This window comes from Bidens hawaiensis, unplaced genomic scaffold, assembly GCF_021521415.1.
Source record: "Bidens hawaiensis isolate Kalapana, Puna unplaced genomic scaffold, B.hawaiensis_p1.1 tig00008566_1, whole genome shotgun sequence".
NCBI classification, from domain to species: domain Eukaryota; kingdom Viridiplantae; phylum Streptophyta; class Magnoliopsida; order Asterales; family Asteraceae; genus Bidens; species Bidens hawaiensis.
Genome location: NW_027491617.1, coordinates 781,496 through 799,790, shown reverse-complemented (window position 1 = coordinate 799,790; position 18,295 = coordinate 781,496). Strand labels below are relative to the sequence as shown.

The 18,295-nt window shown below is 34.9% G+C and overlaps 2 pseudogenes; one reads left to right on the top strand and one right to left on the bottom strand.

Moving 5' to 3' along the window:
* The first annotated feature begins 6,221 nt into the window (after positions 1–6,221).
* LOC143529554 (transcription factor MYC2 pseudogene) lies at positions 6,222–8,324 on the top strand (annotated as a pseudogene).
* A 3,736-nt stretch (positions 8,325–12,060) lies between these two features.
* On the bottom strand, positions 12,061–14,191 carry LOC143529529 (agglutinin-like; annotated as a pseudogene).
* Positions 14,192–18,295: the final 4,104 nt, after the last annotated feature.

The window sequence follows — 18,295 nt, the reverse complement described above, 5'->3', positions numbered from 1 at the left end:
CTTGTTTACTTTAATCATTTATTTTCTAAAAGTTTTGTAAAATATAGGAATATTGAAACTATATGGACCACATTATCTGAGAGAGCCCAACTGTAACGATATACAACGTCTTTACGAGGCACATAAAAGGGTGCATGGTTTACCGGGCATGATAGGGAGTGTAGATTGCATGCATTGGGAATGGGCTAACTGTCCAACTGCATGGCGAGGTCAATTCACACGAGGTGACCAAAAGGGACCAACGGTCAGCCTTCAAGCGATCGCTTCATACGACCTTTGGATTTGGTCGACATTCTTTGGTGTTCCAGGTTCCAACAATGACATAACCGTCTCAGAGCAGTCTCCTGTGATGGAGAGTTACATATCTGGGATTGTTCCCGTCGCTTCATTTTGGGCTAACGATAACTTCTACCATCATGGTTGCTATATGGGTGATGGAATATACCCAGAGTACGCGATAATCGTTAAAACATTCAGAGACCCTATGGATGAAAAAAGACAGTATTTTAAGAAGTGCAGGAGTCTGCGAGAAAGGATATCGAGAGGTGTTTTGGTGTTCTTCAACAACGATGACATTATGTTAAATATCCTTGTCGTCTTTGGTCTTTATAAAGAATGAAATGTGTTATGTATGTGTGTATCATAATGCATAACATGATCATAGAGGACGAGGGAAGAACAATATGTCCAACTTTCATACCGGAACTGGATCCACCACGGACTCCGGCAAGTATGGAGCAAAGACTCTAAAACTCGAATTCCGTGCGATCAAGAGAGATACATAACACACTAAAGGAGGATTTGGTCCAACATCTTTGGATATATCTGCCTTTGCCTGGTGAAAACGAGGGTAACAATGAAGATGATGATGAAGACGACGACGACGATGGCGAAGACGATGAGGACGACGACGACGAGGACGAAGACGACGACGACGACGAAGAGGGCGAAGACGACGAGGACGACAACGACGACGACGAAGAGGGCGAAGACGACGAAGAGGGCGAAGACGACGAGGACGACGAATAGTTTTTTTTTTTATTTTCATGTAACATTTATCTAATAAAATATTATTGTTATTTGATTATTCTTATTAAAAATTAAAAAAAAAACAAAAAGTGTAAAAGTGACTGGGCGCCACGTGACGCATAATGTCTGGGGTGAAGAGTTATGACTACAACATGTTTTAATCATAACTTTGACTGGACGCTACGTAACGCATAATGCCTGGAAATGGAAATTTATGACTACTCATGATCTAATGATCTAAGTATATAACATACTTCATGTTCGCACCAGTCAATAAAACTTTTAGAGTATACATACCTTATGCTTGCACCGGTCAACCCTATTATCGTCCGGTCAAAGTTCACAACTCATAAGTCATAAGAAAATCACGATATCAAAGTGTAGGAAAAATGGTATTTTTTTTGAGTAGACATTTTACTTGATTTTTGAAAGTTTTCACCTTATTTAAACATTCATGATTTTTTTTTTGGTCAACATTCTTCCCCCCCACCCCCCACCCACACACCACCCCCACACACACACACAAAAATACGTTATCAAACACTTATATCTTTAATGCAATATAAAAATGACAATTTTAAATAAATATACGAAACTATACGGTGTTTTTGTGTTATATGATTGTGTTGTATTAGTGTATTGCATTACTATGCTTTATGTTTGTGTTATACTTGAGAAAACAAAAAAGAGTTAATTTTTTTTAACCAATACGCCCTTTAATCTTGATTTAAAGAGTGTCAGTTTCATAAACTTTCTTAGCATATTTAGATAATTGTGTTATATGATTGTGTTGTATATTTTGTGTTGTATTAGTGTATTGCATTACTATGCTATATGTTTGTGTTATACTTGAGAAAACAAAAAAGAGTTAATCTTTTTTAACCAATACGCCCTTTAATCTTGATTTAAAGAGTGTCAGTTTCATAAACTTTCTTAGCATATTTATATAAGACACGTTTTATTTGATCCAATGTCTATATTTATGGATGTGCGAAGCGTGCGAATCAAAACATGTGGTGAAAGAAGTGCAAATAGCACATTGTGGATTATGTAAAGGGTGAGATGGTTATAAGTAGCGTAATTGCTTATACAACTAACATAATTACTTTACTTATAACTAGAGTAATTACACTACAACGATATTTACTGTAGTTATAAAAAGATAATTATTCTAGAAGTACAGACAATTACGCAACATATAAATAGATTTAACATATATACTATGTCTGCCCTCGGTGGATTTTGCTTTAAATTAGTCATTTTCCATGCTTCGCATGTGAATACCTATTTATATGTGCTGGTGTGATTCTATGTTTGTGGAATTTACAATTGCTTTTATGTAATTGCTATGGCCTATGAACCTTTGAAGAACAATTACACAACAGTGGGACGAATCCTAACATAATACTTTTTAAACAAATATTCATAAAAAAAAGATCCAATTACAATATGGAGGCAGGTAAGAGGGCAACAAGTTGCGCCGCCATCTCCTTTTGAATGACAAAGCCGATCCTACTAAACATAAAGTTATCGTTCTTCGGCGTCGTTGAGTTACGTGCACGACCCGCTGAACTCTTTTTAAAAACGTAGCAGCCTCGGGGGCAAGGGACCCAAATGTATCAAAAGCAAAAGGCATGAAGGCATGTTGATTCTCAGCACACGCCTTCTCGTGCTTAGCAATTTTTCCTGCTTCTGCCTTTAGCACAACCTTCCTAGCAACAAACCCGATGTCCCTAGCCCGACAAGAGGGGACACCCTAGTAAGGTCCACACAAGCATGAAGACTCCAACGGTATTCTATATGACAAGACTCCAACGGTAGCTAAGCTAGAATTTGCTTCAAACACAAGCCATGTTTTGTAGCACCTTGAAGAAAAACCTGTTAAGGACTGTAACTTTTATAAACATTACCGTAAAAACAACCACCAAACACCCCTCTCTAAAAAGAGAGGGAGGCCAAACACACCAAACTTTACATCAAATTAAAAGAACACCAATCAAACTAAGTGATCGTTCTAAACTTCGACCTACACTTGAACAAAAGAAACCCCCACGATTTTATTTCTACAATAATATCTTCAATCTTGATATCTTTACCGCGAAATCTTTTCTCAATTCTGGCTTTCCAAATACTCCAGCAGGTTATAACCACGATCCCTTGGAAAGCCTCTTTCTCGACTTTCCCCAAACATACCTGATCATGAAGCATAAGTAAATATCTAACTAAAGAAGCCGCGATCATCAGCACCTTATACCAGTTGCTAACTCACTTCCAAACCTTCGAAGCCACCGAGCAATTTGAAAAAATATCCATTTATGCAGGCGCCGAGCCATAAAACCCACATGACCTACTTAGTTGAACTTGAATGTTTTACCTGATTAACGCATCTTGAGTACGTATTTTGTTCAATTCAACCCTCCACACATGGAATTGACACATACACAGAATCCATTTACACCATTTCATGACAAAAAGATTGCTCACGTCTCGACTCTTGAGTCATTAATTTCTTAACCTATCTTAGGGTAGTCGGTTTGCTATAAGTTAGTCCGATTATATCATTTTTATAAGATTGTAAATTTCTTTTTACTTTATAATGTCAGGTGTTAAGGACCGTCTATGTTAGAATTTTTATTAACAAATTACATGTTTGATTAGTTTCCAAAAAAATTAGTATCTTTTTATCATGTATAAATTAAAGAAAATACGCACATTTATCAAGTTATTTTATGATCACATAAGATAAGATTGTTTATTTTAAAGTAACTATTCACGTATTAATTTTAATGTAGTTGGAATAATTTATTAATTTATTTATTTGTTAGTTATTGTGACCAACTGGAATTATAATACACACCAATATAATGCCAATTTCGTGTTAATTTTATCAACACTCAAAATAAAGAAAAAAATATAACAAATTGAGTTGTATTCAAATTCAAAAATATATTCGACAAGTCCGATTCAATTTCAAAATAGCCAATTTGAGATTCAATTCGAGTTTTAAATTTAAATCGAATCAAGTAAAAGAAGTATAAACTACTTTAATTATAATTTCAAAACTAATACACACATGAGCTTTTTAACAAAAAAATAAAAATACAAGTTTCTAATATGTTAATAACCATTCAAAGTTACAACATTCTAAATATTATTCTAAATATTAAAAGTGGCCATGCCCTATTACAATAGCAATTCACAAAAAAATATTATGAATTAATAACTAAAATGGTGAACTTCCAAATTTTTTATGTGTACATATAATAAAAATATAATATATAAAATTTGTATTCAAATTTTGAATCATAAAATCACAATTTTATATTCGATTCGAATTCAATTATTAAATAAAATCCAAACAGAATAGAAATCGAATTTTTAAAAGTCGAATTCAAACCTTCAAATTCGAATTCAAATTGAATTTTGAGTTCCTCGAATCTGATGCATATACTAAACACACCTACAACTTTTATGTTAAGGGAAACCCGCAAGAAAACATTTAATAAACCTATGAGTTATTCTATCTTGACAAAGTACAAACCTATTTTAAAGAGATTACTTTCCGTATCATTCTCCAAAAACACTTTCTACCAAAAAAAAAATACATATTACAAACAAGTGCCTAGACTACCATTGCTACATTAAATACTTTAACATTGGTTGCTAAATTAACAAAAATGAAAATGCTTATTTTTGTAATAGTATTTGGAACCACCCCCAATCCCCGGATGAGCCTTCTGAAGACGGAATGTTAATTGTCTATACTTAATAGTTAATACTGATTTTGATGTTTCAGACTTTCAGACATGACTTGTCCAAGAACCACATCAGGAAGGAAATCCACCGATGTGGGAAAACTCTTTGTGTTAGGTTTCAAACTTTAAAAAAGCCCGACAACATAAAACATTACAAATGTATAACCGGATTAATTGGAATGAGTTGTTAGGCAACTTAAAAGACAATGTTTGGCCAAAGTTCCCTAACTACTTTGTTATCTCCTTTTAATGCAATGGTGAAAAGACTAAAAGCACTAAGAGACTTGTAAACATCAAAGTTACAACTTTAAAACCATTAAAACTAATAAAAACATTCAACCTTTTCTAAAAGAGCAATAAACATGTGTTATTCTTATTAAACAACAAATTTCGTACTTTCTTGAAACTTGAATCCAAAACTTTAATTGTTTAACAAGTTTTGTCTCTGATACTAAACCATCAACCTTAGAACAAACTAGACGTATGGCATAGCCAGGATTTTTTTGCTTACATTACAGTTTTGAAATTTTCGAGGGACGAATGACCGATTATCTATCACTAACTGTTGGGTTTTTCTGTTTGGTCCGGTTAAGCGGTTCGATTAAGTCACATAATAAAAAATAGCAAAAATCAAATTAAAATGGAAAAAAGTTAATATTATGGCCGTAACAAGCTAGTACTTTTAATTATAAAGTGGGTTCATGATCGTTGTCAAGGCTTCTAAGGGTTAAATGTAAATGTTGCTACGGGTTCGATGTCGAAATTTTATGGGTGTGAATGATGGGCAAATAACCGGTTAACCGAATTGACCCGAAAATCAAACCGAAACCGAACCAGTTTGAAACCGATTATGTAGAAACCGGTTTTAAACCGATTGAAACCGTCGGTTTGGAGTCGGTTTGTAGTTTTCTCCACCAAAACCGGTTCCAAACCGGTTAACCGAACCGAAACCAGCCAAACTGGGCAAAAACCGGTCAAAACCCGAACCAAAACCGACTAAAACCCGAACTGAAACCGATCATAACCTGGTCAAGAAACCGGTTCAACCCGAAACGAAACCGATTATATACCGGTTTTGACTTTTGTTGACCAAACCGAACCGGTTTCAACCAAAACCGATTTTAAACTTTAAACCGGTTTGTGCACCTCTAGGTGCGATGCCTAAATGCTCGAATATATAACACTAAATTTCTTTTTACACCCGTTCGGCCGTTCCTCTTTAATTGCTTACGCCCCTGGATGTGTATTAAGTTCATTGGATAAGATAAAGTTGGATTAATAACTAATCATCTAATCATACGTAACTCCATATATAATAACAATTAGTAATCAAATACACTACATGTCAAAAACAATTATTATCAAACAATACAACAAAAAAAACAACGTGATAAATATAACAATTCTTTAATACTTATTCGAAACCACATGATTCCTTCCTCACACAATAATATACAACACCCAATCTCATCCCCACACTCATTATTATTCACAAAATAATTTGTACGAGTTCTGCCGGACCCGTTCCTCTTTACCTGCCTACGCCGTCATGAACCACTGGACTCAGGACGACGCCTTTATGTCATCCGACATGACATCCATATGGGCTAACACACCAACCCCAGTCCCACCCGCATCATCATCAGCTTCAACGACAATACACGAGTCTTCTCATGATACGTTACAACAACGTTTACAAAATTTAATCGACACGTCTCGTGAGTCGTGGACTTACGCTATTTTTTGGCAGTTATCAACCGATGAGTACTCGGGTCACCCGGTCCTCGGGTGGGGTGACGGGTATTATAAAGGCGAAACACATAAAGACAAAGACAGATATAAATTGCAAACCAAACCGCTTTCTTCGGCTTCTTTAGCCGAACAACAGTACCGTAAAAAAGTACTCCGCGAGCTTAACTCGTTGATATCCGGAGTACAATCACCCGAAACCGAAGCTGTGGATGAAGAGGTGACCGATACCGAGTGGTTTTATTTGATATCTATGACACAATCTTTTGTTAATGGGCATGGGCTTCCTGGTCAAGCTACGCTTACTAACCAGCCGGTCTGGATTGCTGGCCCAGACCGGCTTATGGCGTGCTCGTGTGAGCGAGCATGCCAGGCGCAAGGGTTTGGGTTGCAAACCGTTGTTTGTATTCCTACGGTTGATGGTGTTGTTGAGTTGGGTTCGAGTGAATTGATTTTTCAAAGTTTGGATGTGATGAAGAAAGTTCGGGTTTCGTTTGATTTTAATAGTAATATTAATAGTAATAATTGTGTCAGTGATCTGACGCGAATTAATATGGATCAGGGTAATAATGATCCATCGTCGATTTGGGGAACTGATCCGGTGGTAACTGGGTCCCAGTCCGCCAAACAACTGTCTTTTGAAAATCCGGGGAGTTTTGGGACCCGAGAGTTGAATTTCTCGGGTTTCAGATCGTTTGACGGAGCGAGCGGTGGCGGAAACGGTGATTGGTCGTATAATAAGCCCGAATCGGGTAAATTTACGAGTTTTTCAGGTCAAAATCACTTCACTGGAGCAGAGGAAGATAATGATAATAATATTAATAATAATAATAAAAATAGTGATACTAATAATAATAAGAAGAAAAAGAGATCCCCTACTTCGAGTAACGAAGAGGGGATGCTCTCTTTTGTGTCCGGTGCGGTCCCACCGGGTACTACTGTGAAATCTGGTGGTGTTAAATTGACTAGGGTGGATTCGGGGCATTCGGATCTTGATGCGTGTGTGATTCGAGAAGTGGAAAGTAGCGCGATGGTGGAACCGGAGAAAAAGCCACGAAAAAGGGGACGGAAACCGGCTAACGGGCGAGAAGAGCCGTTGAATCACGTGGAAGCCGAGAGACAAAGGCGAGAGAAGCTAAATCAGCGGTTCTACGCGTTACGAGCCGTGGTCCCAAACGTCTCAAAAATGGACAAAGCCTCGTTACTAGGCGACGCCATTTCGTATATTAACGAGCTTAAATCAAAGCTCGAAAACACTGAATCCGCAAGAGAAGAGTTACGATACAAACTTGAAGCATTGAAGAATGAATTAGCAACCAAAAACTCGTGGAAAACAATCATTACCGCCACCACTGGCCACCGTCCGATTACGGATTTGGACGTGGATGTTAAGGTTATGGGGTGGGACGCCATGATTCGAGTCCAATGTAACAAAAAGAACCACCCGGCCGCCAGGCTAATGGCGGGGTTGGAAGAACTCGAGTTAGAAGTGAGCCACGCGAGTGTGTCGGTGGTGAATGAATTGATGATCCAACAAGCTACCGTGAAAATGGGCGGTCAGTTGTATACTGAAAGTCAGCTCCGCTCAGCCTTAACTAAGAGACTTTTAGATCCATTATGAAGATGCATGAGTTAATGTTTTTAATGTAACATAGTAGTAGTAGTAGTAATAGTAATATATACTTAGGTTGATTCCTATGTTTCTAGAGTGAATTTTATGTATAATCTCTTTGTTTATATGTAAAATCAAATCTTACTAAATACTAATGTTATGGTTCATGTTTATTTGGATTCTTATAATCAAATATTATGTTGCCTGTTATACAGACACTGAGATTCATGTTACCATGACAACTAACTCATATTTGTTTTTCTGACTAGTGTACACTATACACAAACACCTAACTTGAATTTTGATGTGTGTAACTTGTGCTCAACATCCAACCAATTTTAACGGTAGAACTATGAGAATCGTATAAATGTCGGTCATAGTGAATAAAAAATAATTATATGAAAAGAGGTACGATTAGAACCTCTTGTTGTTTATTGTATATAGTGTTAGATTCAAGATTGTTTTTTCGCCAACGCCAATAAATCTAGGCGTAGTGAATAAAAAATAATTATGTGAAAAGTGGTACGATAAAAACCTCTTGTTGTTTATTGTATACAGTGTTAGATTCAAGATGTTTTTTTTCGCCAACGCCAATAAATTTGGGCGTGGTGAATAAAAAATAATTATATGATAAGTGGTATGATGAAAACCTCTTGTTTATTGTATAAAGTGTTAGATTCAAGATTTTTTTCCACCGGGGTCAATAAATTTGGGTGTAATAGATGTCTATTAGCTCGACTTAGACCCCTCAGACGCTCTGTGACTACCTATGCCCGTGGGTGGTCCAAAACTAACTTAGCCTCTGTGGCAGACTTGTAGTGATGTGCATTAGAGGTATAGATTTATCGACCTTGTGCGAACTTAGAATTACATCTCTCAACGTGTCACGTTAGATTTTCATCATTCAATTTTTCTTCATCTTTTCATGAGGTGGTAATGTGGTATGAGTAATCTTCATCATTCACCATTTAATAATTAATTCGAATATGTAAAAGCTAAAATAATAATAATATTTAAAAAAAAAAGTAATTTTATTAGTAAATTAAAAGTTACATGATTTTGAAGTAATATTAAAAATTAACTACTCTTCTAGATAGGGGTATTATAATACTATAGGTGTTTTCTTGTGCTTAATAAGTTTGTATCGAAAGTCCATGTGTATTACGATCATGTAATTCCCCTAAAATATTATCGTTAACCTCATCTATGTTTGGATGATCGAATATGTATAATAATGAAATCGTTATTCCTTTGTCTTATAACATCATATTGTGTAAAATAATACAGATATACATGATATTTATAGTTTTTCTAAAATGATTTTTATAATTTTTCTAGAACGGTAAAGAGCTGTTGATTATTCACAGTGTCAAAATATATTTATCATTAAAAATTAAAATTTAACAGCTAAAAACAACCATATATCACCACAGAACGATGTAACAGATGTAACAACTGATACCGATTAATACCGGCCCCACATATCACCCGCTCCGTCCACCTTAACAATGAACAAGCAACACATATTCTACTCTAGATAACTTTTTAATTTATTTAGTTTAAAAATAAATAATTGGAAGACGCATTAAATAAACGTGCATAGAAAAAGAATGGTGTCAAGAACGAAAGGCCCCTCAATAAATATAAAATAAAAGTGTCGCTACCAAAATAAAGAAGCACGTTTGATTTTTAGCCACCACTAATTTATTAAAAGTGGCTATATTTTTTTTTATCATTATGTCTTGTCACTAAAAGGTGAGTCAACCACTAACCTTAGAAATCGTTAAAATGCTTTATTATTTCACTTTTTTTTTCCTTTTGTTATAGTAGAGATTTTGTTTTGTGTTGCTAAGTTTTTGTTGTAAAAATGGATGATTCGTTAACACTTTACCGGACGAAATTTTGTGTTTGTGTTCGTGTTCGTGTTTGTTGATGAATTGAGATTTTTCGTTTTCGTCCATGTCTTTTTATTAAATTTGTAAACGGACACAAACGAAAACAAACAAACGTAGCTGGACATTAATCGACACCATCCGACACAAATGTACATAAACAAACATAAATGAACATAAACAGACATATATTATTTTGAGAATAATAATCATAAAATCAACACGAAATCACTGAAAATTCCACTAATTTTAACAATAAAACACCTTATGATAGGTATTTTTAATTGTAACTTCGTCAAATTTCTACGAACCAAGCATGCCATCAAACGATTAAAGCAAACTTATGAGTTTCTGCATTAAGAGTATCAATTTTTGTTATTTTCGTTACATGCCAAATCTATTTTCAAGTTTTTGTAATGTTTAACTAAATTATTACACAATAATTATTTTTCGACCTTAAATAATTTATACAAATATCAATTAGTGTGTTATTTTTAGTTTATTTGAAAACTCATAATTCACAATTAATATTAAACCATTATTTTGTCTAAAAGATATAGTTAAAACTTAAAAATACTTTTACAAGTTGGATTATTTTCTATATTATAGTTCTTTAGTTATTTTCTACTACATGATCAATTGTGATGCACTACCATACAATTATTATTTCTATCATAATTAGTAAAAAATGTGTTTTTTTGTAATATAAAATACCAATTGATTATTATATATTCTCTTTATATAAATCTCAAAATCATTAATATATAACTTTCTGTCTCTGTCACGTGATGGAATAAAGTTACAAATAGCAATTATATACCTACTTGCATTTTAATAATCGTTAAGATAGAATCAATATATAGGGACGGTAAAAAACGTCATGCCTGACGAGTAACAAAACGCAAAATAGTGGAGCGTGTTTATGGGTATGAGACCGAGTATGAGATTAGTTATTAAATTTTTTTGGGTTTAAAACGGGCATGATATTAGATATGTGTCAGTTGTATAAGGTTGATGCGATAATTTCATTGCATATGAAATATGTTCAATCTCTTCATTTTAGTAAATGCATTTTTTAAAGACGAATATGAAATATATGTGTATGAGACTTTGATGGGGTGGTTGAGGTATGAAATAGAAGATCATTGGTTCAAACACTATAAAATGTAAAAAAATTAGTCGTTCAAAAAAATGTATATGAGACTTATTTAGTGGCATATCTTAAATCAACCAAAGCTTTTGAAATGATTAATTCCGTTCCTACTCAGCTACACTACGAAGTAGATACGAGTAGAGGTGTACAAAACCGGGTTTAGTCAACAAGTGGTCAAAACCGGGTTGTGTCCAAACCGGTTTGGGACAAAAAGCATGTTTTTTTAAATGGGGTCGATTCTTAAACCGATTTAGTTATTCAAAGTCCAAACCTATAAACGGGCTGCCAGGCTGGCTCGGTTTTGAAACCGGTTTGGCCCAAACCGCTTTTTGAATGGTGCCGGGCCGGGCTCCAAACCGGTTCCGAACAGTTCTTTTCCCTCTAGATATAAGTTGCCCAAACCGCTTTTTGAATGGTGCCGGGCCGGGCTCCAAACCGGTTCCGAACAGTTCTTTTCCCTCTAGATATAAGTATATAACTACCAAAATAGAACCCATGCAGTTAGTCCATGTGTATGGCCCATAATTTCAAATACCTATTCCTCAAATCTTTTAAGGTTTTGGTGGTTCATTTTCTTGAAATATAAACATGCTTAACATAGAACTTTTTTTTATATATTTTTTAAAACTATTTTACTATCTATAAAAAGTATTATTTTTAGATCTTTTTCACAACAACTTAGCCAACCAAAACTAGCTAGTAGTAATTGTCATTTCTACTTTGGTGGGGCGGTAAGGTGGTTTGGGTGTATAATATGAGGTCAAGGATTTGATCCGTACAGTGTAACATTTGATCGTTAAAAAAAAAACTAGTACTAATTTGAATAATATGGCATAAGTACCTGTCATAAATACCAAATGATGCTAGACATTTAGATGATACAGATGAGTTCAAGAAAACCAAATATATTTAAAACATCATCACAAAAGAAATCATAAAAACCAAAAGAGTATGCATTTTAGCAAAATCTCAAGAATTCTTCAGCTATAAAAATACTCCATAAGAACACCAATGGCACTTAAAAAGCCATTACTCCTGCCATGAAAACCAACTACTTTCCCAGGAGATGATGTTGAACAAAAATAAACATATCCCGCACCTCTTTCTTCGCCAAATGGCCCGTAGATCCTCTTGTTAGTGTAAAAACTAATAGATGTTATAGCTTCCAATCCATTATACCCTTCAACCGGCCCGTAAAACCCTGATATTCCAGTTAAAAACTCACCGTTTTCATCCAAATTAACCTGCCAAAGTCATGATCTTATTCAGCTCAGACAAAAATAAACAAAAATAAAATTTTGAGCATACATACCAGTTGTACTTCAAGTCCATCTGTTCCTCCATGAATACGTGACAATACAAACGAACCATCTGCTTTCTGATATTCAAACTGAAGTGCGTAGATCACATTCAGCTCGCCTACATGAACACGCACTTGTTTGATGGTAAAGAAAACTCCATCGTCCCAACATTTACCTCCAATTGCCCCCCATGGGCCTATGTCTCTTGACATCACCACTCTAGGCATGCTTGAGGATAACTGTAGCGAAAACATTAATCAACAAAATACATAACCTTTATTTAGGTTTCTAATCACTTAAGGGCAGGGCCGGACCGTGGGCTAGAAAGATAAAGATAGGGCTTCAGGACCACACTCAGTTAAGACCTCCGAATTAAAACATAACATTATATATAGATATATATTTAATCGTCGGATTATAAACAAATATATCTATTGGTCTAGTGCAAACTTGTGTGATGCTAAGTTGCAGATCCCGAGTTCAAGATTCATTATTAGCATTTTATAGGTTTTTTTAAAACAATTGTCATAAAAGGGCCACAAAATCTCATTCAGGTCTCTAAAATTGTTGAACCGGCCCTGCTTTAGGGGCTGCGTTTTCTTTTCTTCTCCTTTTTTTATATATCACAAATGGGTCGTACGTAGCATTTAGCATTGGCGATTTACATATTTTTGTAAACTAAGTACAACACCCCCCAAGTAACTACATACCTAAATAAACATTTCAACTTAAGAACTACATCAATATATAGCGTGACTGAGATAAGCAAAAGCATTAGTGACAAAAATGTACCTCGGTCATGACTGCCTTCATTCGTAGAGTTTCAACCTGAAGCAGGTGATTTAGGCATTACATAAATCCCAATAGCAGTGATATCACTTCTAGCACGGAAACCCTACGACCACCTCGTTTTGAAGATCATGTGAGAAAACATGATCATCAGCAGCTTGGGTACCATAAGGGCCAAAAAGGTTCAAGTTTGTCATAAAGCATATATTTCAGGACTACATATTTAGTGTTATATCTCAAGCTACCAAATGTTCCACTTATTGACATCAAATATTCATTCGTATTGTCAATGCAAATCTGCGATAATAGAAACAAAACATTTATAAGTTGCAAACGCCGTAACATGCGTGTAATGATAACAATCAGTATTTGATGAATATTAGTTACAACGTTTGTAGAATGGCCAATCTGTCCATGACTACCAAAAAGCGATCTTTGGCCTTCACCTTCACTAGAGTAGCTTTTGAATTCGATGGAGTAAACAAAAGAATCATATTGAGCCTTTATCTGTATGTTTTTGGTTAAACCTTGAGGCATATAAACCCATCGGTGTCCTTCTGACATACTCCATGGTCCATGAGTTATGCACCCTTCAAAATCCCTTGTACCACCCTGCAAATAAAAGTAGCATTACATTTTAAACTAAACTTGTAAACGAACCGAACGAACACAAATAAGTGCATGTTTGTGTTTGTTCATTTAACTTTAAACGAACACAAACACTTAATCGGAAAAATATTCGTGTTCGTGTTCATTCATTTAAACAATGAACATGTTTGTGTTTGTTTATGTCCGTACACTTAAAATCCAAACGAACAGTTCACAAGCATAAATGGACAATGTTAACAACATATATGAACAAAAGTAAACAAACACAAACAAACAAATAAACACATTTAAATAATCACAAATGAACAAACGTTAAAAATAAACAAACATAAACGAAATTTCATCTAAAAAAGAACATATAAAAACAAACACTAATGAACAAACATTCACGAACATAAACGAACAAATAAACCATGTTCACAAACAAGTTAAAAAAACGAACAAAACATGTTCCATGTACATAAATGCTCATGTTTGTTTGTTTAATTAAATGAACACAAACTTTTTATTCATGTTCATTCGTTTATAAATGAAGAACATAAACAAACTTCCACGAATTAAAATGAAACTATATACATACCATATCAACTTGGTTTCTTGTCTAGCTTGAAAGAACAACCCAACAACTACAAAAGAAGAACTATGAGGTATCACAATATATATAATAATGGTGTGTGTAGGCATGGAAAACGAACAGGCAGATTGCAAAGGCCTTACAAATTAAATGTCTCGTAAACCAATCACAAGTTAGGAAGATGACCAGCCATGCCGCCCATGCATGGTTATTAGTTTTTTGAAAAAAATATTTTTTATTTTTTTTAGAGAGAATTAATTTTAATTGTATTACTATTATCGGAGTTTGTAATGGACTGGAATAAATGGGTTCCTATAAAAATGAACCTTTTTGGATGGAAGACGGAAAGGGGTCGAATTGCTACTTCGTACTCACTATATAAAAGAAAGGTTGTAAATGAAATTAATTGATGCCCACTTTTTGTGAAGAAGAAAGGGAATTGGCGGAACACATCCTACAATCTTGTTATGTAGCATCGGTGATATGGCAATATGCCAATATGATAGTAGATGGTGTGGTATCCCTCCGGTGTACGTGATTTTTTCAAAATCCACCACAGTGGCGGTTATGATAAAGTTAAATGTAAAGCAATTCAATCGGTGATTAGTACATCATGTTGGTGTCTATGGAAGTCAAGAAATGAGCATCCATCATGCTGGTCCGGTCCTCGGGTTTCACTTTTCCTGAATTCTGATTTTGGGTCGGTCCTGGACGAACCCAAGGAAACCGAGAGGAAACAACCAGCTGAAACCAAATCAATGTTCTTGATTTTTTAAGTAAACATGGATAATTAGTATGTGTATTTATCCCAAATTTTTGCCTGGCCTATAAAAGGTGTTAAGACACTTTTGTTCTAGGGGCGCAAACGAGCCGAGCCGCTCGCGAGCTACTCGAGATCTGCTCATGAAAAAGCTTAATTGAGCCGAGCTTAATTAAGCCCAAGCCTTAATGTAAGCTCGTTTATTAAACGAGCCCGAGCTTAACTTATCGAGCTCGAGGCGGCTCGCGTGCCTAAATGAGCCTGTCATTTATACGATTTATATATACATGTTTGTGTGTGTATATATATATAATTATTAATTAATATATATAATGTGGTGAGTAGCTAAACAAAAATAACTAAATGATATATAAAGGAAAGTTAATGCACATTTTAATATTAATATGAGAACGTAGGAACCAATACCAATTAAAAAAAATGAGTACATAAGAAACAATAACAACTACAAAAGCAATCTACATAAATAATTATTTATAATTACAAAGAAAAAACCCTGAAAATTACAACAAACGAATCAAAGTCAAAAACAAAATAATATCAAATACTAGCAAATACTTATAAGTTATGACATCAAAAAAAATCTAATAATAAAAAATATAAATCAACAAATACTTAATGTTTCATAATCGAAAATTAGCAAATACGAACAAAAAATAATGATGTAGATGTCGTGCTCTAATAAAAAATAAGTATTTATGAAGCTTAAATACCTATAACTAGTACGGGTAAGTAAGGTCGTCTCCACAGGGAATCAGTGGAAAGTGCAAGTAAAGTTCATTACTATTAATTATTATTCTAAGCGGACAATCGATGTCAAGCAGTTTATAAAGATGATTATAAGAACACACGGTTACTTGGAAAAGTTTGTAAACAATAATGAGAAAACGATTCACTTCAGGTTCAGGTAATGTGATGACCGACTAATCACAGATTCAAAAGATTAATTGCGCAGTAATTACTAAACCTAACAGTTGGGTTGTGAGGACAAACGATACCCTAACCGAATTGTTGACACAACTGAACTCCGGTTTACCCAATTACCAGTTTAAAATATGAAAATCAGTTATAAGCAATGACTAACGATTATTGGTTCAATGACATAAGAGTTAACCCTACATATGATGAACACAACCAGAAAAGTGATGCAAAGTTTGATAATCAAAATCATAAACTGTTTAAACAATCAATTCATAATGTAAACAAGATTAAAAACAATTAATCAAGTTCATACTCATTCAAAACATAGAATCTGATCAAAGTTAGTTTACACAAAACCCTAGCCTAAAGTGAATACAGTGGTTTAGACTGACATCGGCATCACAAAGGATTCGCTTATCTGATGAGAAGATGAAAGCATGTGATGAACGGACGAACCGGAGGCTTCGGGATGGTGGAAAATCATCCTAGGGCTTGTACTTGGTTGAAGGAATGAAGGATAGGTCGAATGGGGGCTGAAAAACGGATTATATCAAAGTTAGGGCTATTTTTCCCGTCAGGAGGATCTTAGCGCGTCGCTAACATCCCAGGGGTGTGATTTTCGCGCGGCGCTAAAAACTCAAAATTCTGATGACCTTAGAGATACGCTGACATCACCATCAGGACCTTTTAGCACCGCGCTAAAGGCGTCTGACAGAATTTTCTTTATTTTCTTCATTTATTTTGCATAGGAAAGCGTGCCAATCATCATGAGTCTTCTATATCTTTGTTCCAAGCCCGTAATTCATCCCGATAGGCGTCCTTAACGTCAGGTATCCTGAAACACATAAACACGCTTGAAGTACCAAAGTTCACATAATATTTAAACTAAAATTAAACAAATAATATAATAATATACACGACTTTTGCCCGACCATCACATCCCCACACTTATCTTTTGCTTGCCCTCAAGCAAACTCTCATGCAACACATACACCTCGATCGAGAATTCATAAATTACCACGATTAATACTAGTGAGGTATAAGGTCATACCCAATTCCCAAGAACTAACACTGTCAAGGTTAATAACCCACCAAATAATTTAATGTTACAATTTAAAACTATGGAACCGCCCAAACGAGTGTACTTTGTTTCCGGTTAAGGCACACATGGTCATACCCCTCATAATATAACATCTCTCATCTCGGTTTAATATCTGGACTAGCAAAAAATGTGCTAGTATCTCTCTGCCCTCTATACCAAGTATGATCACAATGTAATAAGCTTGGAAGCAAGTCATATCTCCACCCATTACTCACCGGTTGCATAGAGAATAGAACTAAGGGTTTTGCTGTGGCTTAGGTTAGGGTGTGGAAGTGGATTTATTTAGTAACTTATGGTGGATGAAACCCAATTTATTCAAACAAACAAACAACTCACTCACTATTATTTACAAACGACATTAACTCAAACATGACTCTTTTTGAGCTTTTCTTTGATTTTTCAACTTTTTTTTTCCTTCTTTTTTTTCTTTTTTTTAATGTAAAACATCAATATATACAAACCACTGAATCGAGACATACGTACATTGTGTACTATGATCGACAAACAACTTATATACAACTCTTGACATACCGAATTTCATCCACATGGTTAAAAATAATAAAGACCAAGGCAAACACAGCTTGTAATGTGGGTTAAACAAACGAAAGGGAAAAGGCACAAACTTGGCTCCTAAGGGATAATGTAGGGTAGGGAGTATTATTTTATTTTTTATTTTTATATGTAAAGGCCATTATAATGTGGGTTTCTACAGTCCTATTTCTCCATACAGGTGGTGGTATTAAGATCTCGAAATGCATGAGACAACCAAGTTCTAGATATCATGGACATACTGGTAACTCTCTATAATGGCAATCGTATGACATGTGTATATACTATGTATTATATGTGTATTATATATGTGGTCAACTCACACACGTACCGGAGGAATAAGGCTGCTGATATAAACATGTGTACCTGTCCCCATGACTTGTTATCCCCATCTAAACGGTCCATTTTATTTTTCTTTTTGAAAAACATTTGCATGGAAGACTTTCGAGAAGCTTAAAAACTGACCATGACCAAAGACCTCT